Source organism: Chiloscyllium punctatum, chromosome 51 (assembly GCF_047496795.1).
Source record: "Chiloscyllium punctatum isolate Juve2018m chromosome 51, sChiPun1.3, whole genome shotgun sequence".
Taxonomy (NCBI): Eukaryota; Metazoa; Chordata; class Chondrichthyes; order Orectolobiformes; family Hemiscylliidae; genus Chiloscyllium; species Chiloscyllium punctatum.
This window is the reverse complement of record NC_092789.1, coordinates 16,707,661-16,730,587: the sequence shown is the minus strand read 5'-3', so window position 1 is coordinate 16,730,587 and position 22,927 is coordinate 16,707,661.

Here is a 22,927-nt window from a genome sequence, read left to right as displayed (position 1 = left end):
ACATCCGCTCCTGAAGGACTGACCCTCTGACAATGCAGGGATCCCTCAACACCAAGCCCCAGATTGAACATACCTCTCCTGCGGTAACAAATTGAAGTGTGATGGCCCCTGAATAGTGACGCTATGACAATAAGTGCCTCATATTGTACGGAACACGTGATGCTTCCTCAGCACTTACACCCTGACAATATCCTCTACCTTGCGTTTGACCATGTGGTGGCATCATTCTTCTTTAGGACTATCCCCGGGAATGCAGTCATCCCTCAGTACTCACCTAGATTATGAAACGTAGTTTTGTAAGTAGTTTCGAGCACTTTATAGACGACGTTTCTCATATTGGACAGAGTTTGAAAATGATTGCTCCTCAGAGATAAGTGTTAGGATCCTAGCACTTTCTGATTAAAATAAACGATTTGAAGATCTGTGAGATGGCAAAATTTTGAACTTTTGAAATGATAATAAGCAAGAGGCGAATAGTGAATTATGACTATGCATTTGACAGACATTGTTATGTTGTTCAAATAGGCAGAGACATGGCGAATGAATTTGAGTGCAGAGAAATTTGAGGTAATATACTTTGCTGGAAGAAAGATGGAGAGAACAATCATGCTCACATTTACAACGTTGAGGGCAGTAAAGGAACACAGGGACCTCGCCGTTCGTGGACATGCTTCTACAAAAATGGCCCAGCAATCTGGAAGTGTTCGTATGACGGATTAAAATATCACTGCATTCCTTTCTCTCACTGTACGGATTGTTGTTTTGTTTCTCTCAGAGCACATGGCGATTAGCCCAACCCTACCTGCTAATGAATGAGAAAGAAAATAGGAACAATTTAACAAAAGGAGTTCGAGGTGGTACTCAAGGTTAAGGCTGCTGACTACATGGTCAGGGGGGTATCTTCTGTTCCAATGATCCTGCAATGCAGTGAGGCAGAATTGCAGGACAAGAACTCAGAGTTTGATTCCAACCTTCGCCAGTAATGGTGAGTGACATTTGGTGGGGCATCCACAAATAACTTGTAAGAAGATGGTAGCAAAGATTTATCATTTCTCTATTCACAACTGGCACCGTCGGTTGCCTGGTCCTTTAGCATGCTGAAGGTGGAGTCAATGCCCACCGTAACTGAGGTATAATAAAACATTGAATCTTTTGTTTGTTCATGTAATACCCACTCTCGAAGTCCTATGCCTCACATTTATACTGGGTAGAGATCGGTGGAGGCTGGTAATAACATTTATTTTGCTATTCATGTTATTGATGATCACAGAGGGCTTCATTGTTGATAGACTCAAGCAACTATGTATGACGGTATGAGGTGAGAATACACTGCAATGTGAAAAGCGAATGCAAAGAATACTAGAAAAAAACCTAAGCCGGTCTGGCAGCGTCCCAGGTGAAAGAGAAACACATCACATTTCGAGGTCCATTTCTGAAGTAACTCACACGGAAGACAGGTTAGTATGAAAAATGAACACAGCTTTTATCTCTCTTGATCTCTCACCATAGATTCTGCCAGAGCTGCCCAGTTTCTCCATTGGCGTTTGCTTCACATCTCCAAAATAGGTACCAAAAATATCCAGACTTTAGTGTATTGATATATGCAAGGAATCGACGAAAATGGAAGGGATGGAGAAAGAATGAGACTGTTATTCCATAATGCTTGCTTCTGTTATTAGGCTTTATTGCATCACTGTCTGATATCTCTTCATTTCATCAGACCCTCTGTACCTCTAGCATCGGTCGCTACATCAAAACACATGTAGACATGTCTGCTCCTCAGGTTCTGGAGTTCCTGAACATGATGGGAGCTTTCGTAAGTGGATTTGCTCTCAGCAGTCAAATTCCATGCTGAATTCTTCCTATCATCTTTCCTGCTGTACTTCAAACCACACTTGACATGGCTCTGTGCCCTTGAGTTCAAAATCTGAATATTTATCATTGACTAGTCAAATTTCTTTTCTCTATTTAATATGTGAGCAATAGCAGGACATTTTGTTTTTCAGTTTCTGTCTATAAGACCAGAAGAGGCAGAGGGAGAATTAGACCATTGAGCCGATCGAGTGTTCTCCAACATTTAAATAGGTCGTATTTGATCTGGTCATCCTTAGCACTACTTCCTTTCCTTTACCCAAGATTCTTAGTCTCCTTATTAATTGAACGCCTACTTAAATGAACCAGCTGCATAGTCTTCCGCGGTAATGAACACTGCATTCACTTCTGACTGAAAATATCCCTCCATAACTCTCTCAAATTAATGAATTCCTTACCCAATGATGATACCCTCTAACCCAAACTCTCCTCAAAGGGGGAACAACCACTGCACTTTTACATTGTCAAGTCAAGGAGGAATCTTGTGCGTTTCAATTGTGAGTCACTAAGAGTCTAAACTCCAATGACACCAGGCTGAACACAACTCAACCTCATCTTATTTGACAGTCCCCCTCTACCTGGGATCAGCGCAAGTGAATCTTTGTTCTGCCTCCATGCGAGTGTCTGTGTGGCATGTATTTCATTGTTACGTGGCAGTACTGTGGTTTCCAGGGCGGTGGAGGTGAGTCAAGTTGAAGGAGAATGTCCCACACTCCTGCCACTCCGTGTAGCTTAGATCACTGTGACTGACTGTTTCAGAAGTAAAGTTCTGTGCAGCATTGAAGGATGCATTCAGGAGGATGAATGGACGATTATTAGGATTGACTCTGCAGGCAGGACTGGGAGGGAAAGGCAGGACAATCATTCATGTGAATCGAATTGGAATGCGGGCACAAGTGGCCAATCGGCCTCTATCTATGGCACAACATTCTGTCATTCTAACTATTATTCTCTCTCTTATCCTATGTCTACCCTTATACTGTGGCATTGACAACAGAAGCACCAAACTGAGAGCGTGTACAGAGAATTAGGTTGATGCAACGGGAAGTGCTTCCAATACTCGTGACATCCAACTGGGAAAAGTGACCAGCAGGAGATTGTGCTTGCAGCGAAATGCAATTTCTCCTCGATTGTGTCGCTGCCAATGAGAGACTTGAACTCAGTTTTCTGTATTGGTGTGAATGAAACTCCTTGCATTCATCGGGATTTCTGTTCTATTATCGTATCTCATGGAGAAACTCACATATTCAGAAGCAACGAAAGATGCTCTTCAGCCCATCAGGTCCTTATTCTGAAATGATGACCATTCAGATTCTCCCACAAGTGAAATAACCTCTCTACATGTACCTTATCAAGTCTCCTGAGAGTCTTGCATTTTACAAGAAGGCTTCATCTCATTCACCTAATTGCTATTAAACACAGGCCCAAACCAACTTAGCCTCTCCACTTTTACCCTTTCAAGTCCGTCAGAACCTTTCATGTTTCAAGAAAGTGTCATTGTATTCTTAAAAACTGCAACGAGTTCAGGACCAAACGCAACTCCTCTTCGTAAGAGGGGACAGTGATCCAATCTTGTGATCTGGTTGGGGCTCGTCATGAGGTCGGACGTGCTGGTATTAGCCAATGATTTTACGATGTTCAGCACCAGCCCTGACTACTCAGTTAGTGATGCAGTCCACATTTAAAGCAAAAAGATCTGGACCGTACACAGGCTTGAGCTGACAGGAGGCAAGGCAAAATCGACCTGCACAAATGCCAGGAAATAAGCTCCTCCAATAAGAAAGTTAGGAGTGCACATTCTGGAGATCAGTGTCAAGTAGTGAAGTCCTGCAAAAGCACAGCTATGAAGCTGTAAACGAAGAACAGAGATGTCGGCGTTTCAGGCATAAGTCCTTCGTCAGGAATATCTCAATTGTGATCAAGGGTTTATCCCTGAATATCGTCACTCCTACTCCTCTGATACTGCCTGACCTCCTGTAATTTTCCAGTGCTACAATTCTGACCTTTAAACAGAGACAATGTAATCACTGCTCCTTGAAGTTCAATGTTGAACTTCCGACATTATTTGTTAATTTTGCTGTTTTGTTGTAAGAAAGGTGTTCGTAATAAACTTTTAATTATATTTCCTTATTTTCTTCTTTATATATAAGATGTTCTAATTAGACACCACTGTATCTAAGATGGCGCTGGGAATGGTGACATTATACACTTCTCACTTTGTTTCTCTATGAACACACTTGACAACAATTTCTAATTATAAATCGAGTATACTTTCTAATTCTATTTTCTCCCAACTGCGTTGGGGGAAGTGAGCTCATCAGAATCACAATCCTTTGAGAGAAGCAATTATTTCTCATCTCAGTTTTTAAACTACCTCTTTTGACTCTGTGTGCCAGCCCTCTTGGTCGAAATTACCCCACGAAGAAGGAATCATCTGTTCACTGTCCACTTTATCAGTTCCCATTGTAATATAAGTATCTCAATCAGATTACAACTCATTCTTCTGAACTCCATCATGAGGTTCTAGTTCAAGCCCAGGCTACTTACACTCCATTTCTTACAGCCTTTTCATGTGTAGAAGCAACTTGGTGAATCGCCTCTAAACTGCCTCCAGTCCCACCACATCTTCCCTCAAGAAAACGTTGCGAACTTGGACACACAAGTCCAACTGTGGTCTCACGAAATCTTTATAATTGTAATGACAATTTATCTTTATATAATTCAGTCCGTTTGCAGCAAAAGCCAGGCTTCAATTTTCCTTTCTTTTTATATTCTGCATTATGTTACAGTGATTCAGGAGGCCAACAAATTAAAGGACCCCAGGTATTTCTTAGGAATCACCAACTGAACGAGATTAAACCGGACGAGACCGTGGCGGAATTGGAAATGATATATGATCATATGTCAGCGAGGGGTTCCATGAAGATGTGAAATAGAATTGACAAAGGATAGACACTTTCGGGGCGAGGTGTGTAGGAGTTTCATACTTTGAGTAAACCATTAAAGAAGATGTTAAACTGCATAGACGCAACTTCAGAATAGGTTCGAACATGAGAGTGACACCTTTGCGTTTGGAAGGGTTTTGGATCATCACACAAGCACGATGCTACGACACATAGCCGCCAGTATCTGATATAGAATCAGGATAGACCGAAGAGACAGATTGAAGGTTCCTGCATAAGATCCTACTGATAATATCGGCTCTCTTGTACCTCAGACCTACATGACCTGCTGAGCCTTTCGCCAGCACCATATTTTACAGATTTACAGAGAGAATGGCGGGATGTTGCTTCAAAGAACGATTTCTAATTGGGTATAGCCTGAGCTTTAAAGCAGTGAGATTCAATCTCTCCTGTATCCTTATCAATGATGGCCTGTAACATTACCAGGAAACCAAAGAGAGGAGGCAATGTGTTTCTCAATCTCCGCTCTGAACGTCTCGGAGTCTTAGTGACTGCTGTGGTGAGACAAACTATCCATATGTGAACAGCAAGAGATTTCTACCATCGATAAATTGATGTACGTGTAAGGTATTTCTTTTACCTAAACTGACAGCAAAACCGAGAGGACGGACACTTTCGTGAAACATTCACCTCTAAAGAGGAACAGCCTTGCTGCTAGTCTCCATCCTGTCTGCCATTCTTCAGTGAGCTGTGGTAGCTGAGTTGTCCTTGGGCATTAGCCAACACGTCACTTTCTTTTGGTGGGGACCGTCGTCAAACTCATTGATATTCAACGTCAAAATCTCATCAAATTGGTTCTTCAAACAGTGCAGTGTACATTGTGCAGCAGGTGTACAATGAACAAAGACAAACAAATCCATAAAAAGCCATAAACACATACTCGGTCCAGAGCGGCTTCAAGTCTTTGGAGTTTTACTTTTGGCAGGTGGAGCTCAATTTCGGAAAAGCAATTAATTGTATTTCTGTAAGCCAAGTTAGGGCAGGAACTACACTGGTGGTGGGACATCTAGGGTTGTTGTCGAACAAGTTCAGGGACACAGTTCCATGAAAGTGATGTCACGGATAGACGAGTGGTTATGAATTTGCTTAACACGCGTTCACCTTAACATGCAGGCGTGAAGTTAATCCCTTTTGTCTGTAAATGATTAGTAAATGCGGATTGGCCGCTGACTCCATGAAAAGAGTACCCGTGCTCCAGTCAGCTCATTGCGACTTTGAGGAGCTCAGAGAGAAAATGCAAAGAGCAATGGTTATTCTCATGTGTTTTCTGATTCTGGCTGAGCCGATGACTGCTTCTGCTTCAGTGATTGCGAAGGGTTTCTTTCCAGGTGAGTGCTTATCACAATAGTCATACGGAAGAGCAAGTAAAGGCCATTCCGTTCTTAAAGACCTATGCCCTTTCATATCGATGACTGTAACATGGATATGATGGGCTAATTAGTAACAAATGGGACTCTATCAGACCAGTGCAAAAGGATGCACTTGGGCAGGCCCAGCAAAGCAAGAGATATAGATTGCAAGGCCACTGGGAAATCATTGATGATCACAAGGAAAATGGTGTACATATTCACGGACGTCATAAGATATCCGGACAGGCAGATCAAACCTTTAAGAAGGTTCATATGATACTTGCCTTTATTAGCTGAGTTGCAAACTTCAAGAAAAGTGATGCTGAAACAGCATAAAATATTGTTCAGTCCAGAGTGATTATATCGTGTGCAGTTCTAGAATATACGTCATATGAGATTTGTAATTTTACTAAAGTGGGTGGGGAGCGGTTGTGGGGATTTGCCAGGGCTGGGTATTGTTAGATTACCTACAGTATCGAAACAGGCCCTTCAGCCCAACAATTCAACACCGACCCTCCGAACAGTACCCCACCCGGATCCATTTCCCAATGTTTACCCTGAACTAATACACCAAATACTATGGGAAATTTAGCATGGTGAATTCACCTGACCTGCACATCTTTGGATTGTGAGAGGAAACCGGAGCACCCCGGAGGAAACCCACGCAGACATGGGGAGTATGTGCAAACTCCACACACACAGTCACCCCGAGGCTGGAATCGAACCCAGGTCCCGGGTGCTGTGGGACAGCATGCTAACCACTGAGTCGCCATGCCACCCCATACCTTTTTGACAGTCTCAGCTTTTTTTTTCCTTTCAGAGAAGGAGATTGAGAGCGGATGTGATTGAGATGTATAAAGTTATGAGAGGCAGAGATAGGGTAGACAGGTTATTTGCTTCATTGGTGGAACAATGATTCGAAAGCATAAGATATCGGTAACGGGCAGCAATTTTAAAGTAGATGTGAGGAAAAACGTTTTCATTCAGAGTGTGGAGGGAGTCAGAAAATCAATGCGTCAAAGTTTGGGAGAGCGAAAACCCTCCAGAAGAGATGCACACGAAGTGAATTTGATTCTGAATGGGGAACTCTGGAAACTGCAATAATACACATCAGGTCCTGGACTGTTGAGCTAGAATGGGAGACTTAATCTTTCGGCCAGCACAGTGCTTTTGGAATGAAAGTTCTTTCTGCTTGTGCCATTACTTTACTGTGATCCAATTATTCTCTTCTTCTTATCGCTGGGTAGCAAGACAATGGGAATATTGTAAAGCATTCTGATTTGCATATATATCAGTGATAGCAGGCATCAGGATTGATCGTCTCGACGGATGCGTCAATAATGTCTCACTTTCTGTTGCCCAGATTTGAGCTCCTTTTGTACAATAATAAAGGGAACATGCAGACGGAATACCTGTGCTCCAGAAGAATTTCGCATCCGTGTGGCTTGCAGCAACAATTTGGTTTGCTGTAAAATGTAATGATGGAGACATTGAGAATTGTCCCACATTTATGCCACTCTGAGCCTGCGACTAATACTACCTGTATTCCCTGTTGTTCAGGTTCAGACCCACTGCATCAATTTAATCACCTCTAAATGATTACATTCTGAAGGCGGTAATAAAATTAAAACATTGATTGCAGATCCTTGGTTGTTACTCTTTTTTCAGTGTGTTTGTTCATGCTGACAGAAAGGCAGAGGAGGGATTTTAGGAAATGGCAGGAGTGTACTGACATCTTTAGCTGTAACACAGACAGCATTCAGAACCATTGCTTACCGCCAAGTCCAAGCTTCGATTAGAAGCATTTCAAGGTCTATCCCTGTCCCACTAGAAGGACACAAACTCCAGTGATGATGGTGCAGTGGTGTCCACGGTCCGAAAGGACTGGCCGTGGATGTACTCGCTGTTGACTCCATCTCTGCAAGATTTCACTAAGTACGCACAGACCTGGGAACGGGGGATCCCTTGCTTACATTCTACCGAGTACCCTCCCTCGGCCAACCAATCCGACCTCCTGGAAATTGACCAACAGAGGATGCTCTGAGGGGAGTGCACGGCACAGGTCGGAATCTGCTTGGGCCAATGTAAATGGCTGATCACATCGAACAGTGAGGTTCAGATAAATAAATGATCGGAGGAGGGTAACTCCAATATCCCACCCCAACTTTATGGGGACCCAATTTGTTGTTTTGACTAACAATACTGTTTCGATTTTGAATCTCACCCTCATCCAGACAAGTTGAGAGAGGATTTTTTTATAATATTTAATAAAAGACTGATCCATCCTTATGATGAACAAATATCTGGTCATGACGCTTTCAGAAGAGCTATAAATACACTTTAACCAACAGTCCATTCTGTGTTCAGCACTCTGAAAGATGCTGGAGCTGTAAAAGATGTTGGCAAAGGGTCCACCGATCATTCATCTCTCCTCTCATCACTTCGTCTCACACATCCGTTAGCTCTCCTCTCTCTCTCTCTGTCTTTCTTCACGTTTCCACTTGTCTCTTCTTCCTCTCCCTCTCCATCTCAGACTCGAATCGACTGCTTCAATTCTCGCTTTCCCAGTCACATCTACATGTTCCTCCATTATGATTTCAAACACAAAGCAGTACTGCAAAGGAACAGACCCATGGGCCCTTCGTATCTGTGCAGACATGTAATGCGTTTCAGAAATGATCCCATTCATCCTGTGTACTCATGTCTCTGTCCAAATTGTCTGAAACGTTGCTAACGGGTCTGTTTCTAACACCTCCTCACCAGCTGGCAACGTGTTAAAGGCATTTATCATTCTTTATATAAAATAGGAACTTGCTTCACATATCCCACTTTAAGTTTACCCTTCTCATCTTAAGCCTGGTTTCTGATATTTCTACCCCGTGAAAAAGACCGTAAAATTTACTCTGTTCATGCCATTCTTAATTTCATCGACCTCGATCAAGTCACTACTAAGCCTCTAACACTCACGTGAAAACGGCCTTAGTTTTTTTTATCTTCTACTCATGGCAAATGCACCCTAATCCAGGCAGCATCCTAGTAAAGTTTTTGTACGCTCTCTCCAAGACAACTATGTCTTTCCTGTGGTGCAGCAAACAAAGCCGCACACATCACATCAAGTGTGACTGAAGTAATTTATTTTTACAGCTGCTGCATACTTTGCCAACATTTCCTTTCAACGTCCTGACTGATGAAGGCAACCGTTTCGCATGTGTTCTTTACCACGTTATCTGTTTTGCTGCCAATTTCAGGCAATGGATTTGCATCCCACGTTTCGTGTGCAAATCAATGCTCCTAAGAGTCCTGCCCGTTACTGTATTAATTCTTCTTGCATGTACCTCCCAAAGTCAAAAACTTCACAGTTCGAGTCAGAGAGTCAGAAAGATGTATTGTAAAGAAAATGTCCCTTCGTTCCAACTCGCCCATGACAACCAGATGTCCTAAATTAATCTAGTCCGATTTGTCAGCATTTGGTTCATATGCATTTAAACTCCTCCTATTCACGTATTCATCAAGATACCTTTTAAATATTATAATTGTACCAGACTCCACCACTGCCTCTAGCAACTTATTTCATACACACACGACCATCTTAAGTCAGTTTTAAATCTCTGCCACCTCTAATCGTACCTCACCACCAGAGGTAGATTTCCCTCACAACCCCTGTCTGAGTTCCACCGAGAGGATTTCTTCTGTGACTCCCAAGTTAAGGAGTCGCCTCCCACCAACCCACCCTCCACACCTGGAACCTTCATGTGCCCCCACAAGAGGTGTTAATCCTTCCCCCTCAACTCCGTTCAAGGACCCAAAGCATCTTTTCACACCCAGCAGAGATTGTCCTGCAGATCCACCCACCTCAACAATTTTGTCCATTGTTCATTATGTGGTCTCGACTAAATTGGTGACAGGACGCCAACGTCCGGAGCATTTTAGGGAAAATCTCAGGAAAAAATGCCACTATACAGTGGACGACCAATCAAAACACCCTCATACTCCTCCAAGGACAAGCACGTTCAGGGCCTCTTCCACCACGAAATACAAACTACCTGACAACTGGAAGAAGAACGCTTCATCTTCCACCTTGGGACCGTTCAACCACACAATATCAACATCGAATTTGTTAGTTTCCAAAGCTGCCCTCCCTGCACCTCATCCCGGAACCAATGCTCCAATTCGGCATTGCCATCTTGACATGTTATTCCTGTTCATCTTCCTTCCCACCTATCCTCTACACCCTCTCCAACGACATTTCACAATAAATCCCCACCTGCATCCAAATGTCGCCTTCCAAATTAGTTACCCTAGTACCAACCCCAAACTTTTATTTATCTCTCAGTGTCTTTCCTACCCCCACCCTGTTTACACGTTTGTCACGAAATGCAAATGGTGTTGATTGAACTGTGAATCTTCTCTGTAAAATATACAAGATCGGAAATCTTGGTCATGGGCCCTTGCTTCAGAGGTAAACAGGAAGTGATATATTCCCTCTGAAGGAATATCATTTTGAAAGTAAGAGTTTGTCATCAATTCAGAATTACTCGCCTCGGTAATTAACCTTAAATTCATGACAGCTTTGATCCAAACTTCGACAAATAAGCGGAAGCACAAGACGTGAGGTGAAAGTAAAAGCTAGGGATCATTTTAGAGAACTGGGAATTTGTGATGCAAACATTTCGTCCCCTGTCTAGGTGACATCCTCAGTGCTTGGGAGCCTCCTGTGAAGCGCTTCTGTGATGTTTCCTCCGGCATTTATATTGGCTTCTCTCTGCCGCTTCCGGTTGTCAGTTCCAGCTGTCCGCTGTAGTGGCCGGTATATTGGGTCCAGGTCGATGTGTTTGATGGAATCTGTGGATGAGTGCCATGCCTGTAGGAATTCCCTGGCTCTTCTCTGTTTGGCTTGCCCTATAATAGTAGTGTTGTCCCAGTCAAATTCATGTTGCTTGTCATCTGCGTGTGTGGCTACTACAGATAGCTGTTCGTGTCGTTTCGTGGCTATTTGGTGTTCATGGATGCGGATCATTAGCTGTCTTGCTGTTTGTCCTATGTAGTGTTTTGTGCAGTCCTTGCATGGGATTTTGTACACTACATTGGTTTTGCTCATGTTGGGTATCGGGTCCTTCATTCTGGTGAGTTGTTGTCTGAGAGTGGCTGTTGGTTTGTGTGCTGTTATGAGTCCTAGTGGTCGCAGTAGTCTGGTTGTCAGTTCAGAAATGGTTTTATTGTATGGTGGTGTGGCTCGTCCTTTGGGTTGCGACATGTCCTAGTTCTGTTGTCTTTCCCTCACGCATCTGTTGATGAAATTGCGCGGGTATCCGCTTTTGGCGAATATTTTGTATATATGTTCCTATTCTTCCTTTTGCAGTTCTGGCGTGCTGCAGTGTATTGTGGCCCTTTTGAATTGTGTCTTCATGCAACTACTTTGGTGTGTGTTGGGGAGGTTGCTTTCATAGTTCAGGACTTGGTCTGTGTGTGTGGCTTTCCTGTATAGCTTTGTGCTGAATTCTCCGTTCGGTGTTCTCTGTACCATCACGTCTAGGAATGGGAGTTGGTTATCCTTTTCTTCCTCTCTTATGAATCGGGTTCCTGTGAGTGTGGCGTTGATGATCCGGTGTGGCTTCCCTATTTCTGTGTTTTTAATAATTACAAAGGTGTCATCCACATATCTGACCCAGAGTTTGGGTTGAATTTGCCGTAAGACTGTTTGTTCTAACCTTTGCATTACTCTTTCTGCTCTGAGTCCAGAGTTCGGTGGGCCCATGGGTGTTCCGTTGATTTGTTCGTATATCTGGTTATTCAATGTGAAGTGTGTTGTGAGGTACAGGTCCAGTCGTTTAAGTATGCCGTCTTTGTTGATAGGTTCAACGTCCTGTTGTCTTTTCTGTATGTCCAGCAGGTTGGCTATTGTTTCTCTGGCTAGGGTTTTGTCGATAGAGGTGAACAGTGCCGTTACATCGAATGAGACCATCGTTTCTTCCTTGTCTGTGTGTATATTTCTGAGGATGTCAAAGAATTCCTGTGTTGATTGTATAGATTGTGTGGATCCGCTCATCAGGTGTCTCAGTTTATGCTGGAGTTCTTTAGCCAGTTTGTGTGATGGTGTCCCTGGTAGTGATACTATTGGTATTAGTGAGATGTCTGGTTTGTGCACTTTAGGTAGTCCATAGAATCTGGGGGTGTTGTTGCTTTCAGGTTTCATTCTTTGTAGGTCAGACCTCGTTATCTGTCCGTTTTTTGTAGTGTCCTCAGTATGTTGTTTATCCTATTGGTGAGCTGTGGGGTGCGGTCAAACACCCTCTTTTTGTAGGTGTTGGTATATGCAAGTAGTTTGTGCGCTTTTTGGATCTACTCTGCTTTGTCCAGGATGATCGTCATTCTGCCTTTGTCTGCTGGTAGTATGATTATGTTCTTACCGTTTATTAGGGATTTTAGTGCTTCTCTCCCCTTGGTGTTGAGTTTATGTGTTTGTCTTTTCCTTGTTATCAGAGGTATGTTACTTTGTCTCACTGTTTGTTGTGCCTCTTCTGTCAGTGCATTGTTCCTGAGTGTGCATTCTAGTGCTGCTGGGAAGTCTGCTGTCTTGGCGTCCCTGTGGTTGTAGTTGAATCCCTTGGCCAGTATTGTTCTTTCCGTATCTGTGAGCTGTCTGTGGGAGTGGTTTTTAACCCAGGTGTGTGTTGTGGTGTCCTCTTCGTTGTGTGTTAGTTTGGCCTTTTTTTCTTTTAGTCCCTTTTTTTGCAGTGTGTGGTCCTGTTCTGTCCTATGGTAACGGCCTGTTCTATGGTCCGGGTCCATTCCTGTTTGATGGTTTTTGAAATTAACGGTTTTTGGTGCGCAATTTCTTGTTTATATTTGTGAAGTCTGTTGTGAGCGTCTGTAATCATTACCTGGATCATCCTAAGTCCGTTCTGTCTGGCTGCGTCCCTGGCTTGTGGATTGTTGACTGGTGGGCTGTATCTGACACATGGTGGAAGGATTCGATTCTTTCGGCATTCATGCAGGAACCAGAGTTGTTCGTATGTGGCGCTTAGGCGGTTGGCACAGGATTCCCATTTCCTGGCTTGTCTTAGTGTCTCTCGCCCGGAGGTGTCCAAAGTTTGGAAGAATATTTGTAGCTACGGAAGAATGGAATCCTTCCACCATGTGTCAGAGACAGACGCTCACAACAGACTTCAAGAATGAACTACATAATGAATCGGGAAATGTTGGGAATATTGATGTGCAGAGGAATTTATGTGTGTTCAGTTCTATAGAGTAGTTAAGATGGTATACGGCATGATGTTTTTCATTGGATCGGGCATTGAGTACAAGAGTTGGCGAGTCATGTTTAACTTATATAAAACTTTGTTTCGACCACATTTGAAATCCTATATACATTTCTGGTTGCCACATTGCCAAAGGACGTGGATGCTTTGGAGAAGGTGCAGAGGAGTTTTAGCAAGATGTTGCTGGGTATGGAGGACGTCAGCTATGAAGAGTTTGAAGAAATCGAGATTATTTTCATCAGAGAGCAAACATTCCAAATCTGCTGTGTTCAGAGCTCTCTGCAAGAGCAACAGGGAAGAGCGTATCTCTCTTAATCTCACAGTACAGTCACAAACCCAATGATTCTAGATTCACTTTGGTCACCGTGCCGAGTAGAATAAAACTCCGTTTTCTGCATGTCTTCTGCGTCTATTTCAAAGAAAAGTTCACATTCTTCAGAATGGTTGTGAAATTTTACTCAATTAGTTTGAGTTAATTAGTCACTCAAGGCTGCCTCCTAGATGTCAAGAAATGGGATGTCTTGGCACGTTGGCACCAGAGACATTGCTACAAAAAGGGATGAGGATCAAAATGGTGATTTTGGAGAATTGGTTTTGAAGGTAAAAAGCAGGATGTGTAGAATAGTCATTACAGGATAACTACCAGAGCCAGGTGCTAGTAAGGCGAGGAAGAGGGAGCGAGTGCAAATAAAAACATGATTGCAGCGCTGGTGCAGGAGGGAGGGCTTGAGTTACGTTGTTCATGGGAGTGCCTTCTGGGAAAGGTGAGTCCGATCCACGAAGGATGGTTTGCCTTTAAACTGAAGGGCAACTGAATCTAAATAATATCCTGTGCAGAACACTTGCTGTAACACTTCGTGAGGGTTTAAGCTAATGTAGCTGGGATTGCGAATCGGAGCTATGAATCAGACGAGAGGGTAGTTGTTGAACGAGCCGAAATAGAATGCAGAGTGTCTGTCAGGAAGAATTCAGAATTGATAGGACAAAGAAATGATTGAAGTGTGTATGTTTCAATGCAAGGAGTGTTGGGAATAACAGTGATGAACTTAGAGCATGGATCAATATTGGAACTGCGATGTTGTGGCCATAACAGCGACTCGGATTTCACAGGGCAGGAATGGTTGCTGTATATTCAAGGAGATATTTTAAAAAGAACATGGAGAGGTGTAAATCAGATGGAGGAGTAGCATTCTTACTTAGAGTGTGCATCATAGCGGTAGAAAAGGTGTTTCTTGAGGAGGTTTTGTATAATGAATTCGTATCGGTCGAGATCAGTAACAGTAAAGTAGTAATCACTTTAATGGGTGTTTTCTGCAGACCCAAAATAGCAGAAGAGAGACGGAAGTACTGATTGGACAGCTGATCTTGGAAAGTTGCAGACATATCAGTTATTTTTATGGGAACATCAACTTCCTAATATCGATTAGAAACTCCTTCGTGAAGATGATCGAGATGAAGTCAATTCTATCAGTGTCCAGGAAGGATTCCTGAATCAATGTGGCGTTCAGACAAGTGGGGAGACGCCATATTGGATTTGGTTCTCGACAACGAGCCAGACCAGGTCTCAAGTCTCTTGTTGGGCGAGAATTTAGTTGACGGTGACTACAACGGCCTGCCCTCTACGATAACCATGCAGACGGCTCGGAGCAGACAGTACTGGAAATAATACAATTGTACTCTTATTAGACAGACACTGTGAAGTATAAATTAGGAGCAATTCTTCTCCGTGAAAGGCACAACAGAAATGTGGAGGCATTTTACGAAACACTTGTTGCGAATGTTGGATTACATTTTCCTGAACAAACAGGCAAGGAATTGGAAGGTGAATGAGCCTTGGGTGACGAGAAAAGAGATGCTCCTCGTCAAGGCGAATGAAGAGCTTAGTTAATGGTGAGGAAGAAAGTTCTGGCAAAGCTTTGGACAATCCAAGTGCACCTGGCAATGAAAAAAAATGGACAGAGGAGAGCTCGGAGGAGGCATAAAAAATCCTTGGCATGAAGGCTTAGGGAAATCCCATAGGCATTATAAAAATAATTAAGGAATAATGGAATGATCAGAGAGAGTGTTGCGACGATCAGGGACATTGGAGGGAACTTGTGTCTGGAATCTCTTGTGAAGAGAATGAAGAAGGCATATGTAAACATGGGACGTGAAGACTCAGTTGGGCGCATGAGAGTTATAAGTTAGCCAGAAGAACCTAAAGAGAGAGCTGAGAAGAGCTAGGAGAGGACATGAAAAGTCGTTGGAAGGTATAAACAAAGAAAACCCTGAAGCTTTCGACTGGTATGTCAGGCTTTCAATGATGACGAAAATAAGATTCGGTCAGTCAAGGACAATAGTGGGACATTTTGTGTGGTGAAGAGCTAAATGAATATTTTTTGGCAGTATTCACACTGGAAAAGGACGACATTGTCGTGGAGATCACTGATGTAGATGCTGTTAGACGAGATGGGATTGAGATGCATAAGGAAGAGATGTTAGCGATTCTGGAAACTGTGAAAATAGATATATCCCAGGGGGAATGGGATTGATCATCAGTTTCACTGGGAAGCTCGGGAGGAAATTGCAGAATCTTTGGCTTGGATCTTTATGTTTTCATTGTCTACAGGAATTATGCTGGAAGACTAGAGAATAGCAAATGTTGCCTGCTCGTTCAATAGGACGAGTAAGGAAAACCCTGGTAATTATACGCCAGTGTGTCTTATTTCAGAGGTGGGTAAAGTGTTTGAAAAGATTAGGATTTTGAATAAAATAAAAATGAATGGTTTGAGTTGGGATGGTCTACAACGTTTTGTGAAGAGTAGGTTGTGCTTCATATTCTGTACTTTGAGAGGATGACCAAACAGGTGGATGAGGGTAAAGTGACTGATAAGGCGCAAACGGATTTCAGTCAAGCGTTTGATAACGTTCTACACAGTAGGCTACTGCAGAAAATACGGAGACATGGAACTGAGGGAGAGTTAGCGGTTTGGATCAGAAATTGGCGAGCTGAAAAAAGACAGTGAATGGTGGTTGATGGGAAATATTCATCCTGGAGATCGGTTTCTCGTGCTGACCCGCAAGTATCTGTTTTGGGGCAACTGCCGTTTGTCATGATATTGTTAAGTTACATGTATGAGTGCTTATAAGGATGTTTCGTAAATTTGCAGATGACTTTAAGGTCGGTAAATTTGTGGTTCGTGCTGAAGGATATTGCAGGTTACAGAGAGACATAGATAAGCTGCGGATTTGGACTGAGAGTTGACAAATGGAGTTTAGTACAGAAAATTGTGAGGTGATTCATTTTGTAAGGTTTAACAGGAATAGAGAGTACTGGGATAACAATAAGATTCTTGGTAGTGTGGATGCATGGAGAGATCTCAGTGTCCATGTGCATAGATCACTTTAATTTGCCACCGAGTTTGATAGGGATGTTAAGAAGACATACAGTGCTTTGGCTTTAATTGGTAGAAGGTTTAGCAGAGGGAGGCCAGCAATTAAAGCAATTAAAGGTATAAGCCCTTCTTCCAGCAACACATTTTTCAGCTCTGATCTCCAGCATCTGCAGTCCTCACTTTATCCTGATTCCTGAAGAAGGGCTTATGCCCGAAACGTCGATTCTCCTGCTCCTTTGATGCCTTCTTGCCTGCTGTGCTTTGCCAGCAACACATTTTTCTGCTTATCTGAATAGGATTATGGAAAGCAGCTGAAGGCGTTCGTGCTTTAAGATCCTACTCTCTCTCATTTCGACGACTCTAATATAGAATTGATGGGCTGATTAGTGGCTTATGGGGTTCTGCCAAGTATGTTCGAGGGCATGCACTTGGGTAGGCCCAACAAAGCATGGTTAGAGGAAATGATTGAGGTGCCCCTTGGGAAAGTATCATACCGACTGAGGAGAAAGAAAATGGGCTATCCGAAGTACCCTGAATGCCCAAGGATTGAGGTAAGAAAATAAGGAAGGAAAATGAGAGATATGATGCATGCTGAAATTGTGATTGCTCTTTTGTAGAGACAATTCAGGATCAGTATTACAACTTTGAAGGCAGAGCAGGAACAGAGGTACCTTGCTTTTCATGGACACGGTTCTCGAAAGATGGCTCTGCAATTTGGAAGAGTTTGTAAAACAGATTAAAAGATCACTGCATTCCTTTCTCCGACTGCATGGATTTTTTTTTCCCTCGGAACACCTGGTTACCAACTCCACCCTTATTTATCCCCGCTGATGAATGAGAAAGAAAGTAGTTCAAGGTGATACACATAATGTTAAGGCTTCTGACTGCATGCTCAATCAGTCTCTTCTGTTCCACTGATCCAATAATGCAGTGAGGTAGGAATTCCAGACCGGAATTCAAATGTTGATTCCGACCTCGGCCAGCCATAGTGATTGACGTGTGTCGTGACATTCACAAACAGCTTGACAGAAGATTGTAACAAGCCCACATCATTTCTCTATGAATGATGTGTACAGTCAGTTGTCTGTCCACTTCGCATGTTGAATATGGAGGTAATGTCCACCGTATCTGTGTGATGAATAACCACTGACTCGTCTGTTTGTTCATGCCTCACATTGTGGCTGGACAGTGCTTAGTGGAGGGTGGAAATAACATTGAGTTTGCTACTCATGTCACTGATGGTCACAGAGCGCTTCACTGCTGATGGACTCGAGCAACTGTCGGTTATGATAGGAAGTGTTGATAGCTCTTTAGGTGAAAAGAGAGCTCGCGGAATGCCCGAAAAACCCACGATGGTTTGGCAGCGTCCCAAGTGCAAGAGAAACAATGATCACGTTTCGATTTTAAATTCTGAAGAGACTCTGATGGAAGTCAGATTGGCCTGTACATGCACGTTATTTTAATCTCTCTTTATCGCACTCCATACTTTCTGCCACATCTGCTCAGTTTCTCCATTGGCGTTTGCCTAGATAAATGGATAGCTCGATAGAGAGATAGCTCGATGGATAGATTGCTCGAAGGATAGATAGATCGGTAGATAGATAGATAGATAGTTAGATAGATAGATAGATAGATAGATAGATAGATAGATAGATAGATAGATAGATAGATAGATAGATAGATAGATAGATAGATAGATAGATAGATAGATAGATAGATAGATAGATAGATAGATAGATAGATAGATAGATAGATAGATAGATAGATAGATAGATAGATAGATAGATTAACAGATATTTGTAGATGTATGTAAGTAGATGCTTGATATAGAAAGATAACGGGCTTACAACCATCCAGGAGAATTATATATTACAAGCATAATCAGAGTTCTGCCATAACCTTTCAGTCACTGCACCAGCGCCGCTCAGTGGAAACAGAGATTACCACCTGCAGCATGTTTTGCTGAAATTCACAAGGACTGCCAAACAAACACGAAGTATTTATACACTTTAAAAAGATATATGAGTTTACAAGTACTGCTAAACGAATGTCCATTTGCTGGGCAAACTTATACCATTTTGACAAATGACTTATGAGTAATTTGCTATCAACTTTTAACATATATTGTGAAGAGGTTCTACAGCTGCAATATTTTCTGAGTCCCGACATTAAGTATATTTTGTCAGTTAACTATCTCCGCAATAATCATTAATGTTGTCCTGAAATTGAAAAATTTCCTGAAAGTTTCGGGTGACAGACATTAAAAATGTCATGTCAGACTTCGGTGGCTTTGTGGAAGTTCATCCAATCTTCCTTCAAGAGTGTGGACAATGTTATTTACATTCACACATAGCGTTCTTCAAGCAAATCAGGACAGAATATTGTTCCACTGAATTTTGCTGAAACTCCTGGTCTGTTTGGTGTGAGATTACTCAAAGCAACAAAATATCAACAATATTCTTTTCCTAGCACTATCTAAGTCTGCAATTGTAAAAAGTGAACCAGAGGCCAATTTGCCTGTATTTAACAAATACTTGCTATTTTGGCGATGTGAAAATTCCACAGAATACATTGTGATTGCATCATCTCTGGCACAAACGGAGGTATTGCTGACTATGTGTGTGTGTGTGTGTATTGCTGACTCTATTTGTGTTTGTGTGTGTTTTCATGTTTAAAAGGAACATCTTTGCTACAATAAGCTGCAATTTGTGGAAGAGACTTCCAAACCTTTACTCCCCTTCGTGTGCTGACATACTTTCTGACATATCTCTTGAAAGGTCTCGCAAAATTCTGTTGACAATGGTATGACTTGTTTTTTCTAGAATCTTAGATCAGTCGAAGCAGTTTGTCTTCATCTACACTAGCTCTTACTGTGAATGCATTGAATGCCTCGATCGGATTAACTCTTATTTTTTAAGGTCTGGCAGAAATATGTCAAATTAAAATGCATCGCAAAATTGGCACTGGAAATAACGCAGCAGGTCTGGCAGCATCAAAGGCGCAGCAGAATCGACGCTTCGGGCATAAGACCTTCATTGAGCATGTGTGCGATGGGGCAAGGGAGCGGAAAGATAAATAGGACGGTGGGTGTGGATGTTGGGGAAAGGTAGCTGTGATGGCAATAGTGGATGGAGGTGGGTGATAATAGTGAAAGGTTGGAAGGGACGGTGAACCGGATAGGTGCGAAGGAAGGTGGCCAAGTAGGAGGCTCGAAGAGGCCACTGCTGAGTTGGAGGTTAGGATCTGGGATGAGGTGGGTGGAGGAGAAAGTAAGAAACTACTGTAGTCGGTGTTGATACCATGTGCTTGCTGAACATCGACTTCATTCGATTCCTAATCTCGACTCTGGCTATTGCATCCCAGACCCAAACGTCCAAGTTTGCACCATCCTCTTCAACTGGCCTTCCTATCCATCTTCATTCCCACCTATCCATTCCACCCTCCCCTCCGACCTTCAACTATCACCCCACACCTGCGTCCACTATCGCCATCGCAGCTATCTTCACCCATCCCTGGACCCACCTTCCCATTTCTGTCAAATCCTCACCACATACATTCATGACGAAGGGCTAAGGCCTGAAACAGTGATTCTCCTTTTCCTTAGATGCTGTTTGACCTGCTATGCTTTTTCAGGGTCAATCTTTTCGAATCTGATCTCCAATATCAATCGTTCTCGCTTTCTCCGAATTGATGCACGTCATCATAACTCAATCAAATACTGAAACCTCAGAATCGAACATGCTAATGTAAGTTGTCAAAACTCAAAGCCAAACTCGCAGTCTATGTTTCGAATGTGTGGTGTTGTCACACCTGAACTTCCAAGCGTCTGTAACAACGCCGACTTACAATGAAAATATAAGTCTCATGGAATCTAATATAAACAAGAAAATGAAACTGAGACCCATGAATCATTTCTTTTTGAATCTGGTCGACGGGAAAAAAAACACTAATTAAAACCACGTATGATATCAAAGAGCAGAGTTTTGTTAACCAGTGGAAACTGACAAGTAGTTGGAAAAAAAATGTAATTTTGTACAGTCTCCTTTCCACTTTGCGATGGTTGTAAATCCAACGTCTTTGGTCAATTGCTTGAGCAAATATTTTTCTTCCATGAACTGCTGACGTGTCTCAGCCCTGGTAATTATGTTTTTGCCCCTTATGGCAAAATCCAGCGATTGCTTCAGTTCGTGTTTCTTTTTAAGATGCATGATCCTCGTTACAAACTGTGCTCCTTCCAGCTATCCTCAATCCGTCCATGCGTTGAACTCTGAGTTCTGATTACCACATCCCGCTCTTAACGTTCTGTTGGACATCCAATTGATTGCGGTGGAATCTAATCGATGGAAGGTGCTCACGTTTCATCTCAATGCGACTTGAATAGACCACACGAGGAACAATGTGAAGCGAACTGTACTCCAAATAACATGGTTAGATCATCCACCATATAAAGTGCTTGTTCAAGTCCGCATGTACCCGGATACACTACACGGTCAGAGAAAATTCACAGTTTGGACTTCAATATGCTTCGGGTAGATGAGACTAAAAGGGTTGTGCACACATGATTCTCAATTGACCGTTTTTATTTCAGCCACACTGGTACAGGTATATTGAGTCATGATGCCAGTGATTCGTCCATTCTGTTTCTCGTATTTTTTCGTCAGTTGTCACATCCATGGAGCAATTCCTCTCCCCCGCCATTTTAATTAAAGTGTGTGAAGTTTGAACAATATGTATCAAATGATATCTTGCAAGAAGAGGTGAGTCACAAGTGGCTCATATGCATAACACAGAGATCCATCTGAGAACGGAAAATCTTGAATGCAATTCTTGGGTTCTGGTTCTACTTGAAATATTTTGCTATCCTATGAGTGACCGTAAACGTTTTCAGGGAGCGGCAAAAATACAAGTAGTGTGCATTTGAACGAAAACGCAATTTATGAATTTCGAAATATAGCAAGCGGCCCTTTACTGTCAATTTATCACCATACATGATATTCTGTGCTAAGATTCACGAATTGCAGCATCTCCAATGACCGTCACATGACCAAACAGCCAAAACAAATTCAATAAGCAAAGAAATCTCATTTTTCTATCAGCACGAACATACACTCCACGATAACACACAGAACGCTTATAAGATGTTAACTTACTTTGCCTGCACTGTTGCCTATAAATTGAGCATAGACAACATTTCAATAGATTGCTTTACAGCAAGAAATCAACAGAAATATTGAAAATCGAAACATCGAAACTTTGTGTATTGTTTCCAGAGAGAACATTTGATTCATATTTCAGAACAACCCTTTGATCACATCTTGAGAAATGCTGCCAGACAGGATAGTGACAGGCAATAAGGAACTTTCTCTTCAAATATTATGCAGAGCCTTTTGGCTTGGAAACGAACTCAAGCAGAACTTGAATTCCAAGTGCAAATGTTTACGAATACAAAACAGCTTAATGTCAAGCATCCCTGGCTGCTGTGGAAGGCCAGGCAGAAAATTTCTGGAACTCTGACACACACTTCAAATACTTCTCTGGTCACAGAGGTCGGGCCAGAAAATAGGAGGACGGCCAATGTGTGTCTGATTATTAAGAGGGTATCCAGATGAAACATGAAAGTACAGACTGGTGAGTCTCACTCGCTGGTAGGGAAACAATTGCAAAAAATTCTGAAGGAGCAAATTAATGCTCACTTGGACAGGCATGGATACGTTAGGAATAGTGAGCATGCCTCCGTCAGAGGAAGGTCATGCGTAATAAATTTGTTCGAATTACTTTCTTGAATTATGATCACGAACTTCGGTTGATACAGTCTGCATGGCCAGTAGCAAAGTGTTTGTAAATGTGCCAAGTGAGAGAATAATTGAGAAAGTTGAAATACATCGAATTGGCTACGTTGTATATAAAATGGTCTAAAAGGAAAGAAAGTGTCATTGCAGAAGCCTGTTTCACTGACTAGAGGCTGGCGTCAAGCAGTGTATCACAATGATAAGAACTGGGAACATTCTTATTTGTTACATACAGATTGAAACATGTGGGGTAGGGAGATCAGGCAAATTTGCTGACGACACGAAGATTGTTAAATTGGTTAAGAATGAAGAAACAGATCT